We start from the raw sequence: 23382 nt of genomic DNA, 5'->3' as shown, positions 1-23382 counted from the left end.
ATTCAAGTCTGTCAAATTTCAGGCTTTTTTTTTTTGCCAAGAGATTAAATACTTAAGGCACAAAAATTGTTAAGATTATGCCTGCTTACTTTACTGGTGGCAACATCTTCACAGGTGAGCAACAACAAGCTCATTCTCACTTTAATTTCTCTCAGTGGAATGGCAGAGCAAAGAAAGAGGGTGGTATCTTTATTTCTTTTAATTGTCATATTAATTAAAAGCTACAAGTTTTCTTTGTAGTACAATGGCAGTCTGTTAGAGCCAGCTCCAGAAACAAAAACAGAATTAGAAGGACATAAACCTTTGAGAAAAATAATTGATAAACACCTAACTGCAATGCTCTTAATACTGTCGCTGGCACACATACACGAGCAAGTTTACAGCTGATGCATTCCAGGCTACACCAAAATTATGCATGTGTAAAATGTTTAAAATAATAGAATATAAAAAGTCTAAAATTGATGAAGGTTTCATGCTGATCCTCCAGTCTGCCAAATGTTTGTAAAAAGAAAAGGGAAAAAAAAAAGACAGTGTTAAGTAAACATTTCAGACCTCAACCTTCTTTATATGCCTTTGAACCTTCGCTTTCATGTGCAATACCTGACAGCCCACTGAGAATAAATGCTGAAAGCCCCAAAGATGGGTAAAACAGAATTTCTGACTCAGGAAATAAAGATCAGCTGAATATGATTCCCATATGGCAAACCAGATCAATGGAAACCAAGACCAAAATTTACAATATCTATACTGTGCAGTACAACATGGAGGTTGCCTTTTATTGCTGATAGCAAAACTCCCAGTGGCCAAGAATAAAAGCAGACACAAAGATTATACATCCACTAATGGTGAACTCTGAGAATACACATTTTTAAGATTTCAGAGTACAAAAATGAAAAAGATGAAATTTTTTGCTTTTATTTAGCGTTACCAAATACCAATCAGCAATTAGAGCAATCAACTTTCAGCAAAAAAAAACCTGGATTATTAATATAAAGGCATGTTTTCAAAGCCAAGGGGGGAAAAAGCCCCAGCAGATCGGATTACCTGATATGAAAAGAAACACTCTTGCTGTAAAACTAAAACAGCTTCAAGGCTACTTTTGTGATAGCATGTGTGGCTGAATGTGAGAGAATGTATAACAATCTTATTACTTTTATTTCAAGATTTCCTGTAAAACCTCAGGTCATGCTCATGAAGACTTTCTTAAAAAGCAGTGATAAATCTGATGAACCATTTTTAGAACTTGAAAGAAGGACAATGGGCAGGGGGGAGGTAATCAAGCAGTCCTGAGTGAGCACAGCAACGCTCTCACTTGGGTTAGCAGGAATCCGCTCTCAGGAATCCCACAGCAATGCACCTAGCTGTCTCTGGTGGGGTCTCAGAGGGCACATGTAGCCAGAAGTTTGCAAGCAAATGAGAAAAGTTCAACTTTTCAGATTCTTCTAATACAGCTCAGAAGGAAACACACTGCAGAGAAACTCGTCAAAAGAAAGCTGAAAACTTTTTTTACTAAATATACAACAGACCAAATTAGAAAGACATCAAATCACTTTCAAACTTCAGTGAAATATTTGCTCTATTCTAGCAGCAGTCTCAACCAAAAATAATGAAACCTCACAGTGTCTTGGGCCCACCTCACTTTACACTACTCCACCATTCTGCATTTGAAAAAAAAACAGATGACCACAGCAACATGAGGGTCCCATGGTCTCCCCCCAGGCCCCAGAACTGGACCAGCACTGACTGTTCCAGGATGTCCACAGAGAGATGAGGGAGGAGGTCAAAAGTAGAAACTCCACAGCGATCTTGTCTCCTCAATCCCTCTATAAATGAGCAAATGAAATACCTTGAAACTACATATGGAAAGAGATGATTTTTCTAAGCATTTCCAAAACAGCTTTTCTAGTAGGTGGAAATGTACCCTACATATGTAAAATAAACAGTGTACATGACAGAGATTCTACTGGCATTCAACCCTCACAGCCCATGGTTTCACCACTGGTGAGCAACGCAGTCAAGTCATTGCTAAATACTTATGCATGTCACTATGCACTAATACATAGAAATATGTATTAATAATATTTTCTGTAGTATTTCACCAACAACGGTGTGACACACTTTAATCATAACCTCAAGCTGCGAATGCTGACACTGAAGAGCAATACAGAAGCTGCTAAGAACAATAATATTCAAGGAACTTTATGAAAGCTCCTCTTCCACAAGAGAACTGATAAAGTAGGACCTCACAAAAATGCTGGACCGCACCAGACTGCCACTCACCTGGAGCAGGTCTTTTTCCTCCTGGCACTAACAGCACTCCGCTGCTGTGAGCTAGACCACAATTCTGTACAGTTAGAAGGCAGAGAGTGTATAACAGTCTTCTTTACAGAGCTAATAAGGCTTTCCCCTTGCCTCCTTTCTTGGGCAACATTACCATTCATTTAGGCAAATAATTTGGGCATCCTCTTTGACTTACTTATACATCTCTCTCAGTCTTCAGACACAAGCACCTAGGTCCCACAGATTCACATTTTCACAAAAGATTCGCATGTGAACACTGTAGGATCATTAAGTATGTGTCTTCTCTCAAACTGTACACCTTTTTTACTTCCATCGCTCTTATTTCACATCTTGTTCCTATCTTTTGTTCTATTCTTGACAAATGCAATCGCATTCCACTGACATAAATCCCATATCCCATTATATATTAATCACCTATCTTCCACGTCAAAGCCAACCTATCATCTCTCATTCCATATCTAGAAGTAAACTCCCTTCTCCTCTAGGTCCAGGCTGCCAGCTTCCATCATCTATGTGTTATTTTTTCAATTAAGCGTCTTCAGGCTTTTTATCCAGGCTGACACCTCACACATCTGTGAACGTCCACAAGACTACCTCTTTTAAACTGCTTTGTCAGGAGACCTATGGAAAATTTTAAAACAGATTATTTGCTGATATGCTATGCTAACTCCTTGTTTTCCTAACTTTCCTTGTCTGTTTCTAGCAGTTGCCTCTACCCATGTGTTTAAATTGCCCTACTTCTGGGTTGGGACTAACAGTGGTTCTGAGTTTGCACAGCAGCTAGCAGGGGCCTTCCAGTCCCAGTCCAGAACTCTAAAATACTGACAAAGGACAGACATGGAGTTAATGAATATTGATACAACAATAAGCACACTAAGCACTCTCCTGCTTCTTTTGAAAGAAAAACCAGTGATCAAGACAACACTGGTACATTTCCTGATTGTAAGGTACTGATGGTATAATTCCTTCACCAAATTTAAGCATGTGTTAGAAAAGGCCTTAACTCTCAACCTGAAGATTCCCAGTGAAATCTACTTTGAAGTCCTTAATAATGTCTTGGAAGTAACTTCTCTCAGTGTTTAAAATGGCTGTTCTCCTAGTGCACTTTATTATACTCTCATAAGGTGGACTGACTGATAATCCTCTATTATAAAGTTTCTCCTCATGTCTCTTCTCCATATTGCTTTTCAAGAAACTATCAAAAAACAATGTCGACACCAAAAAAAAGAAGGAATTAATTGAGACAGAAATATCTAGGCTTGTTACTCCTATATAAAGTATATTTCTATATATAAATACATCTTTATACACCCAAGGGTATAAAGTCACAGTTTAAATATAAAATGTCTGTATTCATGTGATTAGCCAGCAAAAATACAGACGCCTTTTCAAAGTCACGACTTTACACTCTGGATATAGACCCCAATACTGAAAGCAAAACCAGCATAATGTTCCTAGATGTATGCCCTTGTATATTTTTTTTTTGTATTTAAATACATTATTTGGTCAGTACCATTTCCTGACTTCTTAACTATGTACTTGCTTTGTGTTTTATCAGTAGACTTATTTCCTCTCCACTTTTTTCAATTTTTGATCAGCTTCACATTTTACTTTCACAGAACTACCAAGTTACATTCAGGACCCTTCCAAGTCAGCACAAAAAATAACGAAATCCTTCAAAAATATCAGACTGTTCTCTTTGCCTCTTATTATCCTGTATTACTTTCTTACAATTAAAAATAATAATCCTAAAAGCAAAGTTGCTGGAGGAAATGAAGCAGTACCTCTCAACAAATGCAAAAGCCCGAGCAAGAAAACTGTTATCATGTAACACGGAATCGTGAGAAAGAGTTTCAACTCTCACTTATGAATCAGATCTTCAAAGATTTTCAGTATCTAAAAATACAGCACATCCTTCTCTCACATTTTTATCCCCGTGGTATAAAAAAATCAAAAAAAGCAAATTAGAGACACACCTCCAAACTGTAAACGGACTTTATTTTCCATCCCTCTTCCTCTTTTACAAGCTGAATGCTGTTCCTACCAAACCAGCTTCCCACACAGCATGCAAGATCAATGCAGGTCTAGCATCAACTCTGATGAGCCCCAGCTGCGGAGGATGGAAATCTTGCACACTGCAGAACATATGGGGCACCAAGTTTTAATAGCCTGATTCTGTAACATTGGGTTCAGGAAGTTTTTTACACATCCTGTTAATTATAATAATATCAGTGAGGCTTACACAGCAAACAAGCCAAAGCAGCTGAGCTCTGCAAGAAGTTTTTCAAAGGTATAATGGAGTTAACCAAAGGGCATTAGTAAGTACTGAAGGAAAAGAGGGGGGGGAGATAATAAAAACAGGCAATCAACTACAAAACATGAGATGAGACTTGAAGGCTACTATTCCCTCTTTCAAGCATAAGATTGATTTTCTACTGCATCCCTAAGCAAATTACTTGAATCTTTAGCCTTACAGAAATCAGGTTCCACTTTAACTTTTTCCTGATACATCTGACATTTCAGCTGACACGAAGCACTTTCCACTTTACAATGATTTCAGTAAAAATGTAACGGTTTCTTGTACTACTACTGTATTTTATGCAGCTTCTTCACTCTGCAGTATACCTCTAGTTAGGTAAAAGTTTTAGGACTCTCCTTTGATGACATACTCCTTTTCTAGAATCATCTCCTCCACTGTCAGGATCCATTTTAAATAAGCACATGAAGAAAGAAAACCAAGAAAGTACAAGAAAGCAAACAGAAAAATTTCATAGCTACACTCCCCAGCAATAGCAGTGCCCCTGAAAACTTCCAAAAGCAAAGATTAGAAAGGATTACAGCAGAGGCAGGTTTCTTTGACCCAAATTCTGGCTTCCAGAAGCAAGCATCTCACAGCATGATTACAGGGGCAAGCTTGCCTCGGCCCTCACAAGGCACTGCCACTGTGAAGGGCATCATGTGCCCTGACACGGCTGTCGTCCAGAAGTCCTGCCCTGGTGATGCGAGAGAGCTACAGCTACAGCTCTGATGCTCTAGTTTTTCTAAGACCTACAGATTTTTACAGCTGAACATGAAATGAGTTAAATTACTTTGAAGAGCTAGAAGCAAGTTAAGCTGTCTGCACAGATATAACCTTTGTGTTTTCTGACAGTTCTATAACAAAGAAAATGCATCGTAATCCCAGAAGTTCTACAACCGTAACTGGTCTCCTTAAAAAATGGAGAACAACAGAAGTTCCCCCCTTCTCTTCATCCTCTCATTATCAGCAGCTCTGTATTTCGTTCTTCTGGGTTTTTGTTTGTTTGTTTGAATTTGAACATATTTTCCATCTGCCCCGTGTCTTAAGGTTTCAGAACACTTTCTCTCTGCCCATTATGTATGTACGTGAAAATTAGTATACTGCCAAGTCCAGGAGGTTGATTACGTGCTTTCCTTTGCAAGGACAATCCATACACAGTGACAAGACAGCTTTTTTGTCAACTGCACAGATATTTGAGACAGTAGAAAAACACAAGCTATCAGGATTCCTAGTTTCTACTTTCCAAATGCTGCACAGTGAAGCACTTCCAAAGACGAACAGGAACAGCATCTTCCTTTGCACCCTCAGCCATGACTTGGTTCCACCCTGTGCATGGAAATCATAAGCTTCTACTTGGGCCAAGTTAACAAAGTCAGTTCTCATTAAGAGACTAACCCTCTGTCGTGCAGTTCACACTGTATCAATGCAACTTACCCAAGCATCGAGTGTGGTGTGTGTTTTCTGAAAGGCAGTGAAGTAAAGCAGATGGGCGACAGGTGTCCTAGACGACATACCTGAACTGTATTTTACATTTTGTAGGAAGCGAACTTAGTGCAAACATTCACGCATCCATTTTTGCAGTTAAGATAACAGAGAGTTAATTCTTAAAGAGAGAGTACTAAGCCTTAATGAACAGCAATTATCAGGGAAGGCATATGCATTTTAACAATATTCTATGTAAGAGATAGGCCTATTATTCTTGTTTCTATTAAATCTGCCTAGATACCTGAATGAAAACAGGATGATCTTTTTCTCTTTTGAAATAAATAAAACCATATAAAAGCAAGAGCTTTCACAATGGAGTCTGGAGCAGGTGCAGAAATTATGCTTCACAAAATAAATTTGCAGTGCTTAGCATTTGTTTCAGTTTGCAGCCTTTTGTTATTGTTTAGAATCTTATTTATTTGTTTATTTAAATCCTTAAGTTATTAGTGGTCAAATTTAACAGCCCATACAAACATACAACCATCAAAAGAAGATTAAACTAAAAAAAAATAACAATAGTCTGCATAAGATTATACTGAACTGCAAACAAAAGTGGCAAAAGCAATTAATCAACCTTAAATGAGCAAAAGCTCTAGATCAACAACAGGGCTTAAAACAAATTAAAACTTTGCAAACGGTCACAGAAACAGCTTTTTTATTTCAAGTATACTGAATTTTAAGAGACTTCAAACTGTTAAAATCGCAACCCAAAGACAGAAACACTGCTCATGCAGTTACTCACTATATATATTCATGTTGCTAGAGTATTTTTTTATCTTCTTTCCACCAACAACAAAAATGCATGCCTTCAGCGAAGTTTACAGTTGCCAAAGAAGCACTGCCTTCAATGTTATATTGCTATAACTGAAGACAGGTCTCTCACAGCAGGTTTTTCAGGAAACCATTCCCATTCTTTCTGTAACTGAAGCAAACCAATGACGTGGGGGCTAATTCAACAGGAATTGTTTTCCAAATCAACATCATCAGTCACCTTTTTCTCTCTCTCCTCCCCCTCCCCAGATATGCATGGCATTTTCACCTTGAAATAAAACCCAAAACAGTAACCCAAAACAGAGGAGGAAGAGGCTTACTCAGTACCTTGGAGACTGCACAAAGCACAAGACCAAGAACTAATTTGCAGCAAAACCCAAAGCAGCTGGTTTATACTGTTGGCTTTATGTCCCTTCAGCTAATCTACTAGGCTTCTGAAATATGTGTCTAATGAGTTGGCCAAAAGAAACACTGAAGTCTGTCAATGTAAGGTGCTTATTAGTTTTCACCTGCATTTTCCATTAACACTCCTTATTTCCCAGTGATCTTACTGAACTGGGCTGTCCTGGTTGAGATGAGCAAATGCATGGCAAATGCTGTTGCAAATGAGGCACCGGAATCACAAGTCTTGGTTTAGGTGCAGGACAAACATCTTCATCCCCATTGTGAACCATGTGGTCTGCAGCCATCTGCAGTCCTGTACTTCTCAGTTCAAGGAGTGAACCAGACAGACTCCAACCCCAAGCTGCAAGATGTGGTCACTGATCAAACAAAGGTTTTGGTCACGCTGAGAAGCAATCCAGCCTGAGTCAGCGAGTACCTAAATCTGAGAAGAGGTAATCTCCGTACACTTATCCCAGGAGAGTCCCCTAACCACCAGGCTGATGGAGAGACCAGGGACGAAGACTGCAGCTGCTCCTGGGCCAAGGTGAGGGAAGCATAAAAATGCCTGTGCATGAGGAGTCTGTCGAGGATGGACCTCACCAGTTACATGCACTGACACAGAGGACACGCACAGGTTCTAGTCCTCCCTCAAGAGATCTCTTTCACAGCACACTTAAGTCCCCATATAAAGTGTGTAAAACACCAGAGATTAAGAGACTGAATCCAACACCTCTGCCAGATCCAACTGTGCTGCTGTATTTCCTGCCCACCGCCATCATGACTCAACTCCATTTTAGAGCTCAAAGGGTGAGACTACAGGTATAACTTGATACAGTATTAAGCAAACTAACAGAAAACAGTGTGCTAGATGAGGAACACCCTGCACAAAGAAAACAACCCACCAAGAAAAATCACTGGCATTTTCCTAGAGAATGCATTTTCCCATATATTTCTATCCTTAAGAGCTCAGGCTAAAAGTATAAAGTGAATGCTTTCCTCATGCAGTTAAACTACCCTTTGTGAGCAAGGCTGATTTCAGAGGTATCTGATTTCTCACAGAAATCATTTCTGCACACATATAATTCACAAAGAAAATGCACTGCCTACTGAGAGAATGATAACATTTGTTTAGACCAACCAAAAAGCTAGATGTGAGCAATACTGCAACACCACCAAAAGACATGGACTTAACTAATTCTTCTTATTTAGACAGTATCTCTTTCATTGTGTCATTATCTTCTTAATTTTTCCTCTCTGTGTCAGGGCTACTACAAACTGGTACAAATCCAGGCAGACAGAAACAGAAATCTCTGAAAATGACAGGCACTGTAAAACCTGCTTCTGCTCTATTTTGTCCATCCAGTCTTAACTTACACTGAGGAATGACTTCCAGTCCTCATCCATGGATTTCCCTTTAGAGAACTCGGTTTACCTCAGTTTAGTTCTCACAGCTACTGTGCCTGGAGTAGGGCTAATTTCTCAGCCTTCAAAGCCTTTCAGCAAGTGAATGGGAAGCGGCAGATAGATTAAATTAGAAGATCAGAGTTTACAGTCATTGAGCTTCAGAAAGCAATTTACTGGCATTCTCTATTTAATTATATCAACACCTCATAACCATTAATGAATTTATCTTTACTGCACTGAGATTAAGCAACTCTATCATAAAGTTACACAAGAAGTCTACATCTGAGCCAAGAATTATAAATTTTAGGATGGAACTTTGTCTACATCATCATCATTCTTCACAGTGTTAAAAACAGTTAATTTCAACCTCTTGAGCAGTGACTGCTGCCCCCTTCCCCACCTACTTAAGATAAAAAATGTTTGTTTCTCTTAAGGCCATTCTTTCCCACTACCTCCCTACTGATGTGTTCACCCTTGACAGCACTTTACAGAACGCAAAAAACAAGAATTTTTCAGTTATAGGCAAATAGCCTGACATGTGGCAAAACCTGCTCCCCCTCTCCAACCCACAATGCCCCCTTGAGGCAAACGGGAAAGGCAATGAAAGAGAAAAATAAAACAGGAAAAAAGAAAAATAAACGGGCTGAACAGTGGGAAAGGTGCTTTCTACACTAACAGTGGGAAAATGCAAATCCCAGCAAGGGCTGTTCATACTTGCAACATATCTTACCTTTCTCTGCTTAAGCAGTATGTTGGGTTTGGGTTTTTTAAATCCTGAACTATTTTCTGGTATCAACCTCTACTGCCTTCACCACTGTTTAAAGCATTTTTGAGAAGGGTGCAGGGAGACAAGTTCTGAAATCCTTTCCATCGACACCAAATTCTACACATATACTTAGATATGTGGTTAAAAAGGAACAATCACATCAACAGAAATACTTCAACTACAACTCCAAACACACCTACATTTCTATAATGCAATCCAAAGCAGATGAAGTAATATCCATAGATATGAGCAAACATTTGTCATTGAGAAAAATTAATCTTTAAATCCATTATAAACTAGTGATCCCTGTGCCTAAACTCTTGAGTTTAGGTTGCTCTCCTTGAACTGTAAGGGAAGAAAGAATTGTGATTTATCTATTGTATCCAATATGCTTTTTGTATTTTTGTATGCATCAAAGTACAAAAACTTTCTGGAGACAGTAATTTGCACTAGGTTAATAATTATCACTAAGAAAGATACTGGAGGACAAAACAGATTTCTTTAATATATTGTACCATCTTCCCCTATCAGGCACACACAAAACACAATAAGAACAAATTACATTCAGATGGTACTACCGTGCAGGATTTTAATATCAGTCTCCTTACTACAACTATATAAAACTCTCCACATAAAGGTTACCTCTAACACATCTTCCAACTCTTAAACACATTAAAAAACACCCCTATTACATTGTACATTTAACCACAACACAAGAAAAGGTCAGCTCCCAATAATAACCTTATAAAGAAAGTACAGTATCAGTTAAATGGATTTTAAGTAAGGGTCTAAGATCATATTAGGCAGCAATTATAAGCTACAAATTGTATTTCATATCTTCAGCAAGAGTTAGCACAAGTCTTGCTGAGTCAAATCTCTGCTATAAACCTCCTTGCCATGCTTTAAATGTCGCAAGCAGCTGAGCCCTGAGGGGTTAAAGCCAATGCTAAAGGTAAAGGCTGGAGGAGCTGACCAGTTATCTTGTGGCCATAGATCTAAGCATGTCAGTCACAGGCAAATATACTGTACTGAGTTTGCCAGTGAATGCCAGGAGTAATAGGTCAGGTTCATCAGCTGTTGCAGAGCCTACCTGAGCAGCAGCACAGCAAAACATTTTTTCACTGTGCCTACAGCGATCTGAGCAGTAGAAGTGTCACTGGATGGTGACTCACTATTTCCATCTGTCAGAGGAAAGTAAACACACTAGAAATGTTTCTTCCAAACAACTCCTCCCAACAAAGGGCCCCCCTAAGTGTCGGGAGTAAAAAGAAAAGGAGAAAGAGCCCATCCCAATCAGCAAGCCTCAAAGAAGCTGCAATCTCTTACCACAGCCCCGTGGCTTAGCAAAGCAGCCGTCCTTGCAGTCTGACCCAAACCATCACCTATGCGCACCATGAGGCAGGCTCTGAGCACTCACCTTGCCACCAGGAAAGTCTCCCCCAGCTCACAGTGAAGAAGGGGATCCAGAGGACCTCCCCATGGAAGGAGGTCTCCAAGAGGAGCAGCTCACCCCCTCCCAAGCATGCAGCACAAACTTGGGTCTGTGTCTTGTTTTGCTACCAAAGCATTCCAGGCTGTGTCAGTTTGAATTGCAACATAAATACTGTGCAACTTCAGATTCCTTAGGTCCAATTATGGTAATATTGCAGGTGACAATGAGAAAGATATTTTAAGTTTGTGGTCACATTCTGCTCCCACTCATCTGTGACTTAGATGAAGAGAAATTCAGCTAAAGGAAATCTTGTTGGTAAGAGAATTTGCAACAGAATTTTATGCCTAATGGTGACTTGAAAACATGGTGTCTTCCCTATTCTGACAGTAACGTAGTTCTAACAAGAAAGACCCAAATGGCAGCCACTGGGTACAGAAACCTGTTTATAAAACTGTATTTAAATGATACATAGGTATAATTAGAGGTTTGGATATAAGCTCTATTGATTCACAAAGTGTAGAGGTGCTTATGTATAAGAAGGCTACTAGTTTAAGCTTAAAATTTCATTCTAGCTACCGAAGACAGGTACTGAAACGTAAGTTAAAAAGGCACTTTAGTTAAGTCCAGCACAACAGGTTCCATTTCTACTCATAACCAAGTAATATAAATGTATTCTTCCACTGAGTCACACAGAGATTTAAAATACAAGTGCCCAGCCTGCAACTCAGGAGGACCACTCAAGTATCACGTAGTTTGCTCTATCCGCCACCTTTCTCAGACTTTACACTAACTCTCCTCTCATGTGACAACCAAATAATAAGAAACAAGAGCAAGGTCCAACCTACAGCCATATCCCTTCTGGAGGAACATATAGCGCATTACTGGTGTTCGTATGTTGAGTATAAAGCAAGCCCAAAGCCCCTGGGAAATGCCACACTTGCTGCATATGCATATTAGGGCTGATCATGTGGCACGTAACACCCTACAGCCACAGCACAAGACATGTCATGCCTGGCTGTCATGCCTGGCTGATTAAGTTGGATACAACTGACTTGAAACAAGTATTTATGTTCATCTTTTAAGGAACGTCCTTCTCTCTTGTCTTTGTGTTCTCACCCATGATGTACCTGACCACTGTACTTTTTAAGATTAATTTACTGAGTACATGGAACTGAGCCCTTTAAAATATTGAAATGCTGTTTAAAAAATCACTTTGAATATGGGTTTTTCATTTTAGGAGTGACTTGCCGAGAGCAAGTCACAAATGGTGAGAGAAACTATACTGAAAGAAAAACTGAAAAGACCTGAATTTGGCTTAAATACGCACAAGTGGTCCATCACCTCCCTCAGTCTAGGTGGCTCTGAAGAGCAGATAACTTCTCAACCTCAGAAACCTGTTTTCACAGGAACATACAAACACATCCAAAGCATCAAGGAAACTCAGTGCCTAAGCCAAAACATGGAGCCTTCATATCAGATACATAAAGTCAGGATCAGGGCTGAAGGTATTGGGGCAGATTTTTCAACACAAGGACGCGGCCATCCTATCAAGCATGTCATCTCCTGAAGTCTGAGACAGGTCAAGCCACAACAAGGGCACCTGCATGCCACAGGATCTGGGAAGCTCAGACTGAGCACAGTGTCCTGCTGGGCGGAATGCTGTTGCCAATGGATTGAGTTATTACATCACTCACCACTCCAGACCTCATTGCCAGTACAAGCCCCTCTGGATCCCACAGCCACCCCAGGAGACAACCAGCATCTGGGACACAGGAAGACACCATTTTCCACAAGCTCAGTCTGGAAATGAATGAAAACCTGGTCTGGAAGCACCCTCCCCTCATTTCTTCAAGGAAGACTTTAAAGGATGGGTTTTCCCATCACAACCCTTTAAAATATCTTTTTTATATTGTAAAACTCACTCTCCAGCACAGTTGGTTCCTGCCCAGGAGAATCATATTCCTCAAACACCTTTACTGTTTTAGCAAAAGACTGAACATTTTTGTCTTTACTGACTGCAATCTTTTTTAGGATGTTTTCTGTCCCATACCCTGAGATGAAGTAAATCCACCCAACATACTCATTTTCCTTCTGAAGGCCAAAGCTTCATTTCCAGATTCCCAGAAAGCTGTGGAAGGACACAGGAGCCCTGCTCTATTGTGCAGCCACGTGTGCAGGCATAACCATGGACACCCACTGCTCCCAACGCTGCACAGCTCCACAGGAACAACATCTGAGCAATCATCAACTTCCCCACTTTAGCAATGTCCTGCAGCTGTAGACAAGTATTCTGGCAGTTTTACCATACTCCCGGCTTCACTGTGACTTGAAAGCATGACCCAGCTCCCAGACAGAAAACATAAAATAAAACAAAACACACACACACAAACCACCCACAAAACCCTCAACAGTTTTAAGGGTTGCCGTATCACAACTCACAGATTTCTGGTTGCTGAGGTGTATGTCACACCCTTTCCTGGTCAGTAATACACAGAGGCCCAAGAACAGATTGGTCACAACATCCAGTGCTAAACATACCTTTAACACTTCTACAAGATGTCAGTCACTAAAACCAGAATTAAATGCCAAATATGTTAAGAGTTTCTATCACAATGCACTTAATTCCTTTTCTTAAGCAAAAGAATGTGCAAAGATTTGTAACACCATGCAAAAATTCTTCCATATATTCAATACATTTACCTGTTGAATTACTGCCCATACATATTCTTCAATGTACACTGACAGTTACTGCGTACCAACAACAATTTACAGACATCATAATGTTAAAAGTAATTTAAATGCATTCAAGATTGGTAACAAATGAGTCTGAATGAATCTCTGCACGAAGGCATTTCATCTTTAGCAAAGTACAATCCTAGTATTTTTACAGTGTTAGCACCCATATATTCCATTAATTGATTTTCTATGAAGAATTATTTTTGCCATGTATCAAAAATAATTTTGATAGGAAGCACCTCTTCCATTCACCGTGCAGTACAGACGATAGCCATTTATTCCTTACTGAACTAAGTGCGCTCTTCTACAAAGATGAAAACATGATGACACAAGTGGAAAGCACAACAGTTCACCAGATACATGTATCTCTGCAGATTGTGCACACCTGACTGCATTAGGTTTTGTGTTTTCATTTTTAGGTCATGAGAATACTGTAAGTACTGTAATGAAACCACAATCCTGGCTGTTTTCTCTCATGAAGTGCCTTGAATCATAAATATTTCAATTACGGTGTTTTAGACTCTGAAAAATACTAGCTTCTGTTTTCCATATACTTTTCTTCCCCTTTATCATCAAAAGAGCTCCATCCCTCCTCTGCCACACTAAGAAAAGGATACTTTGATCTGCAGTAATGAAAAATCAACCTGCAGTGTAACAACAAATAAAAGTATCCAAAGACACACATTAGAATTAACCAGATCTAGTATTTAAAAAACAGCGTACAGCACTCTACTGTCTCAGCTGCAGCCAGTGTAAACTCACGTAACTCCTGTGCCTTCCAGATGAGTGCCTGACTGCGTGCGGAACACCGGTGTGCAAGTTCATTATTTCTTCCCATAGATGAAGTGAAGGTGAAAAAATGCATTTCATATATCAGGTTCCACATAAAAATCACATTGCTCTTTCCTCTGCGAACCCAAGCCCGTTTTCCAAGCGGCTGCCCACCTCCTGGCAGTGCTGCCTGCGCCTTCCCTGGCTCCTGCCCAGCCACATGTTTTCTCTGGCCTCCTTCCACAGTGCTCCCCAACTCTCCATTGTTTCTGTGTTGTCCCTCTCCTTTCCAAAGCCCTTTGTGGCTTCCCACCGCTAACCCTTAAAATTTCCTCTACATTATTTGTACGTGGTAAAGCTTGACAGTTTCTGATCTAATTTCCAAGCAGTTAAATATCAGCTACAGGTTATATTACACAGGTACTACCCACCACTTGCTTTACTAGGTGGGTTACAAGTTCAGGAGAACAATGTGCCTCCTCAGCAGCAGTAGTAAGACTTACAAAAGGAGAAATCAACAATATAATTGAGAGTAACTTTTTTCACAAGAACACTTGGCACTGACAGAATGGCAAAATTGAAATGGTGTTCAGGGATATTCACCTATTTACATTTTCTTCACTGTTCCTGTGCAAAATCAAAATCAGCATCTGATAGATCCTTAGCACAGTATTATGCTTGAAATAACTTGGCAAGTCAGACTGTTTCTCTAAACACAACTTCCTTAGTTTGCAGACTGAATTATCCGATTTGGTCCTGCTAGACAAGCAGTGTAACACACTAAACTTGTACAGCCATCCTCCTGCCTTCCTTCCTTCTCTCAAAGGACAGATCACAAAAATCACAGTGGTAGCATCCACCAAGATCACTGGTTTTACACATACATGTGACAAAAATGTAAATTGTCAAATTAGGCCAAATACATAATTTTAAATTAGATCAAATACAATTTTTTTTTTTTTTAATATGTATCATGTTGGTTTAGGTTGAAATAGGAAGCTGAATAATGGAATAAATCAGTACTTAAATTACTTAGGAGAGAATTGCCGACATAAGTTGCAAAACACTTACCATGTTGTGAGAGAAAAAACAAATCATTCTAAAAGGATCATCAACAAAATATCAATCTTAAAAGATACAGGAAATTTTTCATAACAATGTAAGTACTTATACAAAGAAATAATGTGCTTACAAAAACCCAACAACTTTCTAGTTATATAGTTACATATATACAGATAGATACACATATATAGATATATGTATCTGTTATACATATACCAGTATATCACCTAGCCTCAAAATGCCACTCTTCAAATGAATTTTCAATTTGGGGCCCAATAGTAAAGAGTATCTCCCTCAGGGACAAGGTTGGCACAGGCCTGCTGGAATCTCAGTCGTACTCACAACATCCTGGAGGCAAACTAGCCAAAATGAGACTGAGATCAGCAATTTACAAGAATACCTAATTTGATGTAACTTACAGCCATGGTCTGATGCATGGCAGAGGTCTAAAGGACCAGCTTAGTAAGCAAAGGACCTGCAGCATCTCTGTGGACCCTGCAATCGCCAAGAGGCTGGAAACTTTCCAAAAGAGACACCCCACCACTCACTTTCAGTGCCTGCTGCCCACAGAAAGAAGGGAGAAGATTAGAGCCTCTTGGTAAGCAAGTAAGCTTCACAGGTCAGCCAAAACCTGTGGACCCCAATGAGGGCTTGGGTTTTGTGATTGAGAGGTACAGTCAGTCACTCTTCACACCCCACAAGGGCCATCACACAGCAGCAGGGACGTGAGCAGAGGGGACAAGGCAGAAAATGTCCCTTCTGCATCTTGAATGAAGGTGCTGCCTGTCCCTTAGACCAGTCTGCCTCGTGTAGATTGATCAGTGAGAAAGTCATCTGCGTTACCTACAGCCACACAGAAGCCCTCTACTACCAAGCAGAAAATACAGCAGTGCTCGGGGCACGTCGAGAGCAGAGCTCGCCGTATCCAAGGGGACTGGCTCGCCCCTCAGCAGCCAGCCTGGCTAACGCACACATTTAAATAAGAAACAAACTGCTGTGAAACCCTTTCCAGCTACAGACACGCAATTGCTATTTGCAGGAAGAAGAAACACCTAACTAAACGGATAAAAAGTTAAGCCTACAAATGTTCTTATTCCCCCTCCTCAACAACCTCTACAATTTATTGAGAAGACTTAAGATAGTTAATAGTATAATACGGAGTACTTAACGTTTTAATTCCATTTTTCTTAGAATAGGAACTGAAATCATGATACTAAACACAATTCCACACATAACTCACTTGTGAGAGCTCAAACTTCACTTTCTAACACCATCCCAAACTGCGCTTTGGTGAACCAATAAACATTGTAGCAACCGTTCATTAAAGAGATTATTTTCAGCTACTTCAGTGATGACAGCATAGGCCAACTATTGCTGGCACTCTCAAATCCAGCTTTCTGGCATAAAACACAGTCTTGCCCTTAAAACACAAACCTAAAAGAAATCGGGGGGGGGGGGGGATGGACTGGGCAGAAAAGCCAAAACAGATGCAAATCTTGCATCAAAGGATAGATGCCTCTTATAATTTGCTGTAAACAACTTGGAAGGTTTTAAAAAGTAGTGTGACTGAACTCCTGAGAGCCTCAGAAAGGAGAAAAAAAGATCATCAGTGTTAAATGATACTTGTGGGACGACTCCTTGGTTTTGTCCAGTCTAGAAGTTTTGAAATTTAAATTTAAAACTACCCTTGGAAGTGATTACAACAAGGTTAAGTATGCTCATTTTTACTCATGAAGGTGGCAAACATGGAAAAAACTCCGAACAACTAGCAATGAACTACGTAACTGGAAATTTAAGATTAATTTTTATTTAAGAGGCTAGTTTATTACAGCTAATCTTTTCTACAATTATCTTTTCTCTTTTTTTTCCCAGTTTTACTGATGCCACTAATTTACATATACAATCAAGAAAGATCTCAAGTCAAAACAGAACAGGGAACGGGAATCTAAAGAACTATTTCTTCTAACAAGGATTAGTTAAGAGCTATGCTACAGTGGCTGTGAAAAAAAGAATAGGTAATTTGCATTACTTCTAGACCCACTAGCTGTCACAAAATTTAAACAAGTAATCAGTTCCAGTGTACCAAAAATTATTATTTTGCAACAAAGTTGATAACTTTTTTTTCAGTTTGACCATGATTTGCAATTTTCTCCGGTCAAAATCATTCCATGGGTACTTCTCAGTGACCTATGTCCTAAATCATTTTCGATCCCTATGAGCAAGTGACCTCTTCACGATCTGACTCACAAAGAAAAAACGTGATGACTCCCATGAACCATTCTTTTCCAGACACCATCAAAATTTAATTTCTCCAAAATAAACCTAGCAAAAATAGAGATGGAACAAAAGAGTACTCAATGTTCAAGAAATATTAATTAATCACCCTATCAGAAAGGTAAATACCAGCCCTCACATTTTGATGATGAAAAACAAAGTGCTTAAGTGACATTTTCAATGACACATAACAAAACACTGCCACAACACAGCTCACATCTCAGAAGTTTTCTATTGTTTTCAGCCCACTAGCCTTGAATAACTCCTGTGCATGCAATGCTGAATCAGGTATATTCCTCAGAATATAAAAAGCTCCTTCCAGCTCATGTAAATCAGTCCACACACACAAAAAAAAAATAATAAAAAGCTTGTGCTACTGTAATTTTTTAAAATGCATTCGAGTCCAACAAGAACTTTTCTAAAAACACACTGGAGTCTGACAGGAATGTTTCTAAGCAAATACACCTTTAATCTTGAAATGATAGTCTGACACAGTCTATTACAGAAAGCATTTAAAAAATGTATAAGCAACAGATGATTGCAAAAAAAATAATCAGTCACTCAAAAATGCATGAAACTCAACACCTGACTTGTACAAACCCTCGTGCAGCTTTAAAATAGTACCATGTATTCACTAGTTAAAATGTTCTGAACTTGAAATACTTTTATGACTCTACCTCACACTCAAAAAAACCTTAGTTTGGTTGTTACCTATAGACTCTTTGGTAATTTTACACAAATCGTCACGAAACAGAAAGCAACAAATCATTCAAGTTCTGTCCTCTCTCAAACATTACAAACACTTCACTGCAGTAAAGATCTTGTGACCAAAAGTAAGGATCACTGAGGTTAAAGTAAAAACAAAGACATACCCAAATATTTATCCAATTGGTTATGCTTAAGCTTCCTGGCAAGGTTACAGTTAAAGCATATACCACCAAGGCCTCACATGAAGCAGTGTATTTCAGATGCTGTATATTAACAAAATAAATCAGAATGTCTAATTGTGTATCTTTTGTATGTCACTAAGTGACACATCAATTCCCATGAAGGTTACTGTATGGGTTTTGGAATCGCTGTACTTGAAACACTCGTTCCTCTCCCGCAACAGTTTAGTAATCTACTATTCTGAATAGTTAAAGGAATGATTTAAGTATACAAAAATGCTATAGAACATTACCTGTTTGCAAGAATGACATTAAAAATAGCATATTACTGCAAAACAGGGGTATTTTTAGTATCTGTATTTAATATAACAAATATTATAGTCAGGAAAAACCTTAAATTAAAAATAAATACTAATTCAAACACTAAAAACTATATCTCACTCAAAAAGGTTTAGTGTAGCATTAGAGAAACCGATTTAATAATTAATCATATTTTCTTCAGAGTAGTATTACTAGCACTAATGTTTTTCCTTAATGGTTTTAAATTACCTAGCATCAGGGAAAAAAAAAAAAAAAAAGTGAGAATCTCTAAAAACTTTGCCTCTGACTTCTCCCCCCCTACACACACAAACTAAGGTGGGTACACAGACACCGTCCACCACTTCCTAGTCCCACATTTGAATGAAATTTCCAAGAGCCTGATCCAAGCCCATGCAGTCAATGGAGCCGTTCTTACTGAGGTCAACGGACAGATTCCTGCTCCCTCAAGCAAGTTTCAGACAGGAGCTGTTATGCAGGGAAGAGACACGGGGAAATCCTCTTTGGAAGGGGAACTTCTGTGTTTCTCTCTGTGAGAAAGTACATAAACAGGGCTTTCTAAGAGCAGATTCCCAGGTGGAGACTACTGCCTGTTCCTCTGCCAGCAGCTCTGCACTCCTTACATACAGACGACGACACTAGAAACTGAGGTTGGTTACTGCTGAGATTATTTTTCCCCAGAGCACACACTGGCAGCCCTCTTTCTGTCTGGACTACTCTCACAAGTTTTAGCTGAATGTTTTCCTGCCTGTACCAACTGCCTGAACACAGCCCAGGCTTTACACCTCTGCCAGAAATCCCATTCCTGGATGTGGTCAGCACGCTCGGCCATGGCTGCGCAGGGAAGTGGGCCAGCAGACTCCCAAACCTGACCCTGAACCTGGCAAAAGCCCAGCTGCAGGGAAGGGAGCAAAACTGCCTCAATGGACTGCCTTCACCTTCACTTTCCGTATGCAACCTCCATGGGCAGCAAACGTCTCTACAGAAGGTTATGGGAGGCCTAGAGCTCCACAGTCTGCACCCATGCTCGTCCTTCCCTCCCCTCTCTGCTCCTGACTGGAAAAGCATCACCAAGTGTGCTTGATAGCCACTGGCCTCTGCCTCTCCCCAGTCTTAAAAATTAAACTTCCCAAACTTTCCTAGTCCTGCAGTCTTTTCAATTTAGAGAACCGAATAAAGGGGAGGCCCCTGCACAATGGCCATCTCCGGAGCTCCGCAGCTCTGACATTATTCATTATTATTGGGTTTGGGCTTTTATTTGTCTTTTGGGACGGTGCAAGCGAAGGGGGGGGGTTAGCCCGCACACTGGCGGGATGCCCAGCGGGCACACCGCGCCCCTGCGGTTTCCGCCCGCGCCAGCGGGGGCGCCCCGGTTCGGCCCCGAGGGGGCGGCCGGCAGCGGGAGCGAGAGCGGCGGCCCCTGCGCGGGGCGGGCGGGAGGGAGGCGGGGGCCGGGGTGCGCCGCTCCCTCGGCAGGCAGGCAGGCAGCACACAAAGAGAAACGTGACACGTTTCTTCACCCGGGCTGTCTGCTGGGGAGGTCTCGGGGAAGAGAAGAAAAAAAAACCAAAAACATAAAAAGAGGAAAAAGAAAAAAAAAAAACCCACAACGGGGGAGGCGAGGCGCGGACGTCCGAGCCTCCCCGGCACACGTTCCTCAGAAGCCCGGCCCCGAGCCCTCCCTGCCTCGCACTTCTGTACCCGTACGGCGAGGCTACAGGTTGTTTGTTTTCAATTACTCCGGGGGGGGGGGGGGGGGGGTGGTGTCGCGCGTTTCGCGGCCCTGCGCGGCGGGAGGGTGGCTCCCGCGCTGCCAGCCTAGGGAGCCCCGCAGCTTTGGGTGAGCCGCCGCCGCCCCGCTCCCCCAGCCGGCCCGGTACGCGGGGCTGGGCAGGAGAGGCACGAACTCCGGCCGGGACACAGGCGTTCCCGGGTCCCCGCCCGCGGTGCATTTTTGGGAGCCGTGCCCCCGGGCGCCGGCAGACCTGACACATGTCACTCCCGCGGCCGCGCCAGCCGCGGCCAAACTTTCCCGAGCCGGCAGCAAGTCAGTGAGCGGCGGCGGCGGGAGGGGGTGAGCGGGCGGAATCAGCAAGTCACACCGGGGAGCGGGAGGGAGGGGGGGGAAATAGCACTTACCGGGAGGAGACACCGTGCAGGGCGTCCCGGCGAGCTGACACCGAGAGAAAAGGGCGACCGGAGCCGCGCGCCGCCGCGCGCACATGCAAAGTCTCTGCGGGCGGAGCCGCCGCCGGGACGCGCGGGGCCGGGGGAGCGGGGGGCGGGCGGGCGCGCGGTGTGTTCCGCGCGCGCGGAGCGGTGCTGCCTCGCGCCTCGCCGGCCGTTGCTTTGCGGTGCCTGGCGCTGCCGGTGCGGTGCCGCGCTCCCTGCCTCGGCTTGCGGGTCCGCCCGAGCGCGGAGTGTGCGGGGTGCGCCGCTGTGTGTATGTGTTTTGTTGGGAATGCGAAAAAAAGAGGGGGGGGGGGGGGGGGGAAGAGAAGGAAAGAAAACCGCGCCGCACACACCGGCTGCTTGGAGAGGGGAGTGAGCAGGAAGCCCTCACATGATCGCGCAGTGGCCTGCACAGAAGTGCTAATAACGCGCGGGGGGGCGGGGGGAGCAGTGGAGGGGGATGGCAACAATAAAAAAAAAGTGCGGCGGGACGCGCTGGGCCGTGCCCGCGCCGCTCCGTGCCTCCCCCGGCTGGTCCCCGCTGGAGCCCGGAGCTGTGGCCGCGGCGGGGAGCAGGTTCACCTGCTATGTCAACAAACACACCGTCGGAGAAGTTGTTTGCTGGCGGCGGCTGCCGCCGTCGCGCCCCTCCCGCCGCGCCCCGGCCCCGTTAGGCACAGCGAGTTTAGCAGACGGGCGGAAAACAAAGCCGAGCTCCGTGCCGTGCTGGCAGCCCCGAGGTGCCGCGGGCCTCGCGCGAAGGCGGGCCGGGGACACGCGTGGAGGGGGGGGCAGCGTGGCCGGGCGGGCCTGGCTCCGGCGGCAGCTTTGCCAGGGAGACGCTTGGGACCGCAAACTTTTTTCCTCTTTCTCCCCCCCGGGCCATTTCGGAGCAAGGTGCAGGAGCCCCAGAGGAGTCCTCCCGCAGCGCAGACCCGCAACTCTCCGCGTGTCCGGGGCTGCCGGTTCCCCATGGAGAAACATTTTACAGTGATACCCGAGTGGGGGAGCGGGGAATGGAGGAGCCCTGGCACGGCAGGCAGAGGGGCACAGGCCGGTGCCGTCTTCACCCGTACCCGCCGCGAATCGCGGCCGCTCAGTACCGGGGGTGCTTCTGTAAGAAAGGACTCGCGCGAGCGCGGAGGCTGCACGCGCTGCTCGCGAGCGGAGCGCGAGGTTCGTTGTCCCGGCGCCCATCAGAGCACAGCGCGGAGACACCGGCCTCGCGCTCCTCGCGTGTGACGGGACGGGATGGGATGGGAGAGCCGCTCGGTGCTCGCCGGGGACCAGGATCAAAGCGGCCGTCAGTCGGCGTTAACCGGCACCGCGGTTGTTAAAACCCCCGCAAACTTTGCCGCCCGGTGCTCGGCGGGATCCTGCCCGCTCGCCGCCGCGCCGCTCCCGCCCGTGGCCGCTGGCGATTCCCTGGCGCGGGCACCACCAGCCGCTCGGCCCCGGCGGCACCGGGTGGGGCGGGGGGAGCCGCAACCGCGGAGGCGGAGCCGCCGCAACTCCGGCAACTCTGCGGGGCCCCTCTGCAGCGGCCCCCGGGCGCAAGCAGCCCCAGCCCCGCTGCGCACCCTTCCGCCTGCTCACGGCGGCAGGTCCGGGGCCTGGCGGGGGCCGGGGCGGTGGCGGGGCCCGTGCGGGGCGGTGGCGGGGCGCGGGCAGCCAATGGGGCGCGGCCGGGTTCGCGAGGTGAAAGTTCACCGCCGGGGCAGGCTCTCGGCGCGGCCGATGGGTGGTCGTAAAACATATTTATTTGCTGCTCGCCACTCTTTTGTCTCGGCACCCCCTTCCCCCGCCCCGACACCGCACGGGTTACCGGGGAGCTGGCGGCTCCCGCGCCGCTTTGCGAACTCAACGGTTGCGGGCGACACGCGCCGCGCACCCCTCGGGGCTGCGGCGGCGCGGGACAGAGTTTCCGCGGGCAGCCGCCCTCTGTGGCTCCGCGCCTCGCTGGCCGGCCGGGCAGTGGACGGGAAGCGTGCTGGGCCCGCCGCCTCGCTCCCCGCCAGCTTTCAAACGAAATCGGGTCCTGCAGGCTCCGGCTGCAGACGGGCTCCGCGAGCCGGGGCGCGGAGCATCTCGGGGGCGCAAGATGCGCGGCACGGAGGCTGCCGTTTCACCCCCAGTGCGGGCGCGGGATGTGGGGAAGGGGTGCCCCGGGGGAAGCGGCGGCTCTACTTCCTAAGCCGTCCGCGGCGGTCGGCCGAACGCCGATATCGGCGGAACACACTGAGTCGCGCACTTGTTGGGGGCAGAGCCCGCGGCACCGGACCGCCGGAGCGGTGCGGCCACCGACGGCTTCGCTGGGCGC

The 23382-nt window shown here is 44.1% G+C and overlaps 1 protein-coding gene across 3 annotated transcripts in view; it reads right to left on the bottom strand.

The window, feature by feature from the left end:
- FOXP2 (forkhead box P2) overlaps positions 1-21154 on the bottom strand; it is a 417586-nt gene extending 396432 nt beyond the window's left edge. For all 3 annotated transcript variants that reach the window (XM_057412171.1, XM_057412163.1, XM_057412167.1), the window contains exon 1: positions 21030-21154. The gene's annotated coding sequence lies outside the window, so the exon portion shown is untranslated. The remainder of the gene's footprint in view (positions 1-21029) is intronic.
- Between the last annotated feature and the right edge of the window lie 2228 nt (positions 21155-23382).

Source organism: Pezoporus wallicus, unplaced genomic scaffold (genome assembly GCF_028554395.1).
Source record: "Pezoporus wallicus isolate ANWC-B61680 ecotype Strahan unplaced genomic scaffold, APGP_CSIRO_Pwel_v1 contig_3858, whole genome shotgun sequence".
Lineage (NCBI taxonomy): Eukaryota > Metazoa > Chordata > Aves > Psittaciformes > Psittacidae > Pezoporus > Pezoporus wallicus.
The sequence above is the reverse complement of the archived record's forward strand: the minus strand, read 5'-3'. Positions and strand labels throughout refer to the sequence as shown.